Here is a 7,754-nt window from a genome sequence, read left to right as displayed (position 1 = left end):
CAACCGGTGATTAGCCGTACTGTGACAGAGTGCGTGAGCATTAGTTTTCACTGCGAGAATGGGATGTAGCCATCAACCAAGGGTGATGCCTCCAGACGATTAGCCGTGCAGTGACAGCGCATATGATCATTTTCCCGAGAGGATTGAAAGTAGCCACCGATGATGGTGATGCCCTACATACAGCTTGCCATGGAAAGGAGTAAGAAGGATTGAAGGAAGAGTGAGTAGTGAAGTAGAGTTTCAAGAGGAGCACAGCATCTCCATACACCTATCTGAAATTCTCACTATTGATTTACATAAGTATTTCTATCCCTTTTTATTTTCCAATTATTATTAATTTTCGAAAACCCATAAACCAATTTATTCTGCCTAACTGAGATCTACAAGGTGACCATAGCTTGCTTCATACCAACAATCTCTGTGGGATCGACCCTTACTCACGTAAGGTTTATTACTTGGACGACCCAGTACACTTGCTGGTTAGTTGAACGGAGTTGTGAATTCAACTGGTGCCATAATAATGATTTCATACAAGTACAAAAGAATATGGATCACAATTTCGTCCACCAGCTATCCTAAAGAAATATGAAAATAACTCTAGGCTTTTCTCTCAAGTGTATCTCTCAGCTTTTTTCCACTCATGGCTTTTTCTTAAGCTTTCTCACTTTGCCTTTTCTCTCAAGAAATTACAGAAAGATAAGCTTAGAAAAGTACATTACAGTCAGTAAAAACATGAAGGAGATTGACTACATCAACAGCCTCTGTGCTATGCGAAAAACCGGATAAGCAAGCCTCTGATTCAGTTCTTCATACTGGCGGAATGCACCTTTGATTTAGGTTACACTGTCCAGTTAGTTGAACTTCTTCAAAGAGCTCTTCTCAGAACAAAACTTTCAAACTCTGGTTTTCTCTCCTTAGTCCTGAATGAACAGAAAACCTTCTTTTAACTCCTTGCATGTTACTGGGTCCTTCTTCCAAGGTCAACATCTTGAGCCTTGAGCTTCACCAACTACAGATTCACTTTTTTTTCTTTAATCCTTAGAGTAGAAACTTTCCCTCTGACTTCCTCATCTTGACCGAAAGCCACAAAGCAGTAACCATAGAAATCTTCTCATGGTCAACTTGATCTTAGCCATAGAATAGCTACTTGGTCCCCAAGTATCACTTGTGACCGTAGATGTGAAACAGAATAGGGCAGAGAACCACTTTTTCTTGAATACCATTTTCGGATATAGCAGAGAGTTGAGAAGAAGAGAAGAAGATTTGATGCAAGCAAAATGAGATGGATTACCTTTGACGTATGCTTGATTTGGTTTGGATTTTCTGATTTGATTTCTGTGTGTCAAGCTTTTACCTTTCTCTCTTTTGCTTCTTTGGTGTTTAGTTTGGTGAAGAAGCTCCTTCTCTTTCTTACTTTTCTGAATGTTTGATTTGACTTGATTTGAGAGAGGGGGACGTTGCTTTGGTTGGAGCAATATGGTGGAAATTGAAAATCAAATCGGGCTTGGATCGGTTTGGTTCATGTAACCCGTTTGGCCCATCTGATTTCTTTGGCTTCTATCTTTTACTTTTGTTTGGGCTTTACCCATCAGCCTTGCTATATTGTCTTTATACTATTTTGGGCTGCTTGGATGAATTTGGCCTGCAACAAGAAATAAATAATTAGTAATATGCCATTAAAATTTGATCAACACTAATTATTTATTTTGCCCAAAAATAATGTTTGTCATCACTTAATTAATTTAGTTAATTTCTTAACTCAACAGAATGTAAATTGCTTGAATTTTAAATGGCAAGAAACTTAAATTGCTTGAAAAGTAAATTGCAGGAAATGTAAATGGAGATTGGGTGCTGGGAAATTAAAGAATCAATAAACTCAAAGCAATTAAATGAACTCAAGGCAATTAAAATGAAGAACAATCAGAGAACAATATTCATTAGGGATTGGAGATATCATAATCCACAATGAATCAAATGGGTCTCAACTCCTATCTGAATCATATGAGTAGATCTATGGTAGATTGAAATTGATTGGATCCCAATTCCTTGGCAATCCAATCTCTCTAATCATAATCAATCTTTCTAATTCCTTGATCTAATTGTCATGAGAAGAGGTTAAGTACATGTCTCTCATCCATCAGCCACACTAACTCTCAGGATCTCAATTTCTCTCGAATGGTGTTAATCAAGAGAGTAGTGAATGATAGAGCCTCAATTCTAATGCTCATTATTCTCCTTTCGATGCTCACACAAGCATTCACAGATTCAAACCCCCTTCTGGAGTGAATGAATCATCAATCAAAATAGAGGATATTCAATAGCTACCCAAACGGATTGAGAAGAAGAAGAAGTTCACTCAATCATGTGAATTATAATAGAGCTCCTCCCCTAATGAAGTGGGATCAATGGATCATCGCTCTAAGAACAAGTGCAAAAGATTTAAATTGCTTGAAAGTAAATCAGGCTCAAAGTAAACTCAAATGTAAATTGCAGAAGAGTAGAGATGCAGGAAATTGAAATTGCACTAGAGAAATTAGATTCAATACAAGTTGAAATGTACAATTTCAGAAAATAGAAAGTGTATCAACTATGTTAAGCTCTTTGGAGTCTCTAATCCTCAAAGAGAGCTTTGGAGTCTCTAATCCTCCAGCCTGAGCCTTTATTCTACTCCTACTCCTACTGCCCGTAAAGCCTTCTCTTTCTATGAAACTAAAGCACCTTATATAGGCTTTCCTAAATTACAAATTGAAATGAAATTACAATTAAATGAAAGTTCGTATTCTAGATGCTTCTTGTGCCTTTGATTGAGTAATCAGAGTGGGCTTGCTTGATTGTAGTTTAATTGGGCTTGGAGTGAAGTTAATTGAATCAGAATTCTGCTTCCAGGAGATTGTAGCGTTCTTTTGGAGAACATAGCGCTCGGGCATCCACACGTGCGCGTCCTATATGCATGCACGTCCATTGCATTTTGGCACATCGATGTGTACGCGTCACCCACGTGTACGCATCACCCACGCATACGCGTGGATCTTCAAAAATGCCATTTTTATGCTGCGCTTCACTCACGCGTTCGCATGCTTCATCAATGATATCACATCGACGCGTACGCATCGCCCACGCATACGCGTCACCAGCCAGATTTTTCCACTCCATTATCGCAGGCGCTCTTGGTTGAAGAACGTAGCGCTCTTGCCTAAGAGTGCTCTTGGTCATGTGTAGCGCTCTTAGAGCAAAACAGAGTGCCAATCTTCCTTGATTAAATCATGGGCCATGCTTTTAAAAGCGTGGCCTAATGTTCCAAAGCGTGCTCAAACTTCCAAATGTGTCCTAACATTCCTCTTTTCTCTTTTTGAGCTTAATTTGTGCTTTTTTTGCTTCTTTTTCTTCTTATTTCCTACAAAATATATAAAATCAAAAGATCAAAGAAATATACTTTTTAAGCACTAAAACTCTCAATATTTAAGCATTAATTCTTGATTTTTTGTATGAAAAAGCATAGTAAAACTAGCCTAAAATGACGTGTCCTCAACCTCCCGAAGTTGTCCAAAAATGGTAGCCATCTGATATACACTTGATTGCTTGACTTGTTGGTTCTCAGATAACCACCGATCAGCAGCATGATGTAAAACTTAGTGTACTGTCAAAGGTTGGTGATGAGCGGATATTTTATACGCTTTTTGGGGGTAATTTCATGTAGATTTTAGCATGTTTCAGTTAGTTTTTAGTAGAATAATATTAGTTTTTAAGCAAAAATCATATTTCTGGACTTTACTATGAGTGTGTGTATTTTTCTGTGATTTCAGGTATTTTCTGGCTGAAATTGAGAGAGTTGAGCAAAAATCTGACTTAGGCTGAAAAAGGACTGCTGATGCTGTTGGATCCTGACCTCCCTGCACTCGAAATGGATTTTCTGGAGCTACAGGAGTCCAATTAGCGCGCTCTCAACGGCGTTGGAAAGTAGACATCCAGGGCTTTCCAGCAATATATAATAGTCCATACTTTGCACGAAGATAGACGACGTAACTTGGCGTTGAACGCCAAGTTCATGCTGCTGTATGGAGTTAAACGCCAGAAAAATGTCATGATCCGGAGTTGAACGCCCAAAACACGTCATAACCTGGAGTTTGACGCCAAGAAAGGCCTCAACTCGTGGATAGCTTTAGTCTCAGCCCCAGCACACACCAAGTGGGCCCCAGAAGTGGATTTCTGCACCAATTATCTTAGTTTATTCATTTTCTGTAAACCTAGGTTACTAGTTTACTATTTAAACAACTTTTAGAAACTTATCTTGTACCTCATGACATTTTCAGATCTGAATTACATACTTTTTGACGGGATGAGTCTCTAAACTCCATTGTTGGGGGTGAGGAGCTCTGTAGCGTCTCGATGAATTAATACAATTCCTTTAGTTTCCATTCAAACATGCTTGTTCTTATCTAAGATGTTCATTCGCGCTTAATTGTGAAGAAGGTGATGATCCGTGACACTCATCACCTTCCTCAATCCATGAACGTGTGCCTGACAACCACCTCCGTTCTACATCAGACTGAATGAATATCTCTTAGATTTCCCAACAGAATCTTCGTGGTATAAGCTAGATAGATGGCGGCATTCATGAGAATCCGGAAAGTCTAAACCTTGTCTGTGGTATTCCGAGTAGGATTCCGGGATTGAATGACTGTGACGTGCTTCAAACTCCTGAGGGCTGGGCGTTAGTGACAGACGCAAAAGAATCAATGGATTCTATTCCAACCTGATTGAGAACCGACAGATGATTAGCCGTGCTGTGACAGAGCATAGGAACGTTTTCACTGAGAGGATGGGAAGTAGTCACTGACAATGGTGACGCCCTACATGCAGCTTGCCGTAGACGTGCTTTACAAATAATTGAGTTAAATACTACATTGCAGAAATTCAGAGGACAAAGCATCTCCAAAACTCCAACATATTCCCCATTACTGCACAACAAGTAACGCTATTATTCTCTATTATTTTAACTTACAATTTTAAATACTTTGACTTCTTACAATTGAATCTAAATAACCTTATTGGCCTCCTGACTAAGATTAATAAAATAAACATTGATTGCTTCAAACCAATAATCTCCGTGGGATCGACCCTTACTCACGTAAGGTATTACTTGGACGACCCAGTGCACTTGCTGGTTAGTTGTGCGAATCACAAATTCGTGCACCAAGTTTTTGGCGCCGTTGCCGGGGATTATTGAGTTTGAACAATTGAAGGCTTATTTTATTTCTTAGATTAGGAATAGTTCATTTTTGTTGTTATAGAGTCCTCAAATTCTGATAGGATAGTTTATTTTCAAAAAATTTCTTTTCAAAAATTATTTTTCTTAATTAATTGTTAATTTTTCGTGAGTTTAGTGTCTTATTCTAAGTTTGGTGTTAATCGCATATTTGATATTTTTCTTTAAATTTTCGAACTTGTGTTCTTTGTTCTTCATTGATCTTCAAGTTGTTCTTGGTTATTTTTCTTGTTTGATCTTGAGTTTTTCTTGTTTTGTGTCTTTTCTTGTTTTTCCTGTGCTTTTTCAAAACATTAACCTTCAAAAAATTAATACATCTTTAAAATACATTACATTTTTAACTCAGTTGGTTATAGCATTGGCTTATATTCTTGATAAGGGAGCACCAGTACTTTTTGGGAACCTTTTTCAAAAATAAATTTGTAGATTGAATCTTGTGCCAAACTTTAAGTTTGGTGTTTTCTTGTTAATCTTTTTTATAGTTTTCGAAAATTTTCTTAAAGTTTTCTAAAAATTTTAAGCTTTGGTGTTTTCTTGTTAATTTTGATATAATTTTCGAAAATTTGTCTTGGTTTTCTAAAAATTTTAAGTTTGGTGTTCTTTCTTTTGTTCTTGGTGTTCTTGTGAATCTTCAAGGTGTTCTTGAGTCTTTCTTGTGTAAGTTTGGTGTTCCTTGGTGTTTTTCCTCCAAAAATTTTCGAAAACAAGGAGCACTAGATCTAAAAATTTTAAGTCTTGTGTCTTTTGTGTGTTTTTCTCTTTCATCATAAAATTCAAAATTCAAAAAATTTTCTATTTTCCAATTAATTTTGAACTACTTTTTTTTCGAAATTTTTTTTAAAATTCAGATTTCAATTTCAAATTATTTTTCAATTGCTTTTGTTTCGTTTTTATTTTATTTTATACAAATTTATATTTTTTTTAGACAATAGCAACATACATACCATCTCTTTTATTCCATTATGGAATTAAGGGGGAATGAACAGTCCAAGAGGACTCTGGGGTCATATGCTAACCCCACTACTGCTTCATATGGGAGCAGTATTTGTATACCCTCCATTGGAGTTAGTAGCTTTGAGCTGAATCCTCAGCTCATTATCATAGTGCAGCAAAACTGCCAGTATTCTGGTCTTCCACATGAAGAACCTACAGAGTTTCTGGCACAATTTCTGCAAATTGCTGATACAGTACATGATAAGGAAGTAGATCAGGATGTCTACAGATTATTACTGTTTCCATTTGCTGTAAAAGATCAAGCTAAGAGGTGGTTAAATAACCAGCCTAAGAACAGCATAAAAACATGGAAACAGCTGTCAGAAAAATTCCTGAATCACTATTTCCCTCCAAAACGGATGACACAGCTAAGGCTAAGCATCCAAGGCTTCAAACAAGGATATAATGAATCCCTTTATGATGCCTGGGAGAGATACAGAGAGATGCTAAGAAAATGCCCCTCTGAAATGTTTTCAGAATAGGTGCAATTAGACATCTTTTACTATGGGCTTACAGAAAAAGCTCAGATTTCTCTAGACCACTCAGCTGGTGGATCTATACATATGAGAAAAACAATTGAAGAAGCTCAAGAGCTCATTGATACAGTTGCCAGAAATTAGCATCTGTATCTAAGCAGTGAATCTTCCATGAAAGAAGAAGCTAAAACAGTAACTGCTGAACTCAGTCCGGTGGATCAGGCTAATGAAATTAATCAGCAATTAGACTTTCTAACTCAGCAGCTAGCCGAATTCAAGGAAATATTACAGGAAACAAGAATAGCAAACAGGAATATGGAAGTGCAATTAAAGCAGACAGAAAAGCAACTGTCAAAACAAATAGCAGAAGAATGCCAAGCAGTTCAACTAAGAAGTGGGAAAACATTAAATACCCCACTTCAAAGCAGCAGGAAGCCAAGAAATGAACAAATGGCTACTCAAAATCCCTCTGAGGACAATCAGAGCCCAGAGAGGAATACAAATAGCTACTCAAAATCCCTCTGAGGACAAGCAGAGCCCAGAAAGGGATAAAGCTGGCGCTGAACGCCCAAACCATGCTTATTCCTGGCGTTCAACGCCAGAAACAAGCATGGATCTGGCGTTGAACGCCCAAAAGGAGCATTGTTCTGGCGTTCAAACGCCAGTAACAAACAAGGAGGTGGCGTTTAACGCCACTCCAGCTTCCACCCCTGGCATTCAAATGCCAGTGGGTGATCAGCCACATACAAGTGCTGATAACAACCCTTCTAAAAAGACTTCCCAACCCACTTCTGTAGGTAATAAACCTGCAGCAACTAAGGTTGAGGAATATAAAGCCAAGATGCCTTATCCTCAAAAACTCTGCCAAGCGGAACAGTATAAATGATGAGCGGATAATATGTACGCTTTTTGGCATTGTTTTTAGTATGTTTTTAGTAGTTTTAGTTGAGTTCTTAGTATATTTTTATTAGTTTTTAGTTAAAATTCACTTTTTTGGACTTTACTATGAGTTTGTGTGT

Source organism: Arachis duranensis, chromosome 3 (assembly GCF_000817695.3).
Source record: "Arachis duranensis cultivar V14167 chromosome 3, aradu.V14167.gnm2.J7QH, whole genome shotgun sequence".
Lineage (NCBI taxonomy): Eukaryota > Viridiplantae > Streptophyta > Magnoliopsida > Fabales > Fabaceae > Arachis > Arachis duranensis.
This window is presented reverse-complemented; position numbering follows the sequence as displayed.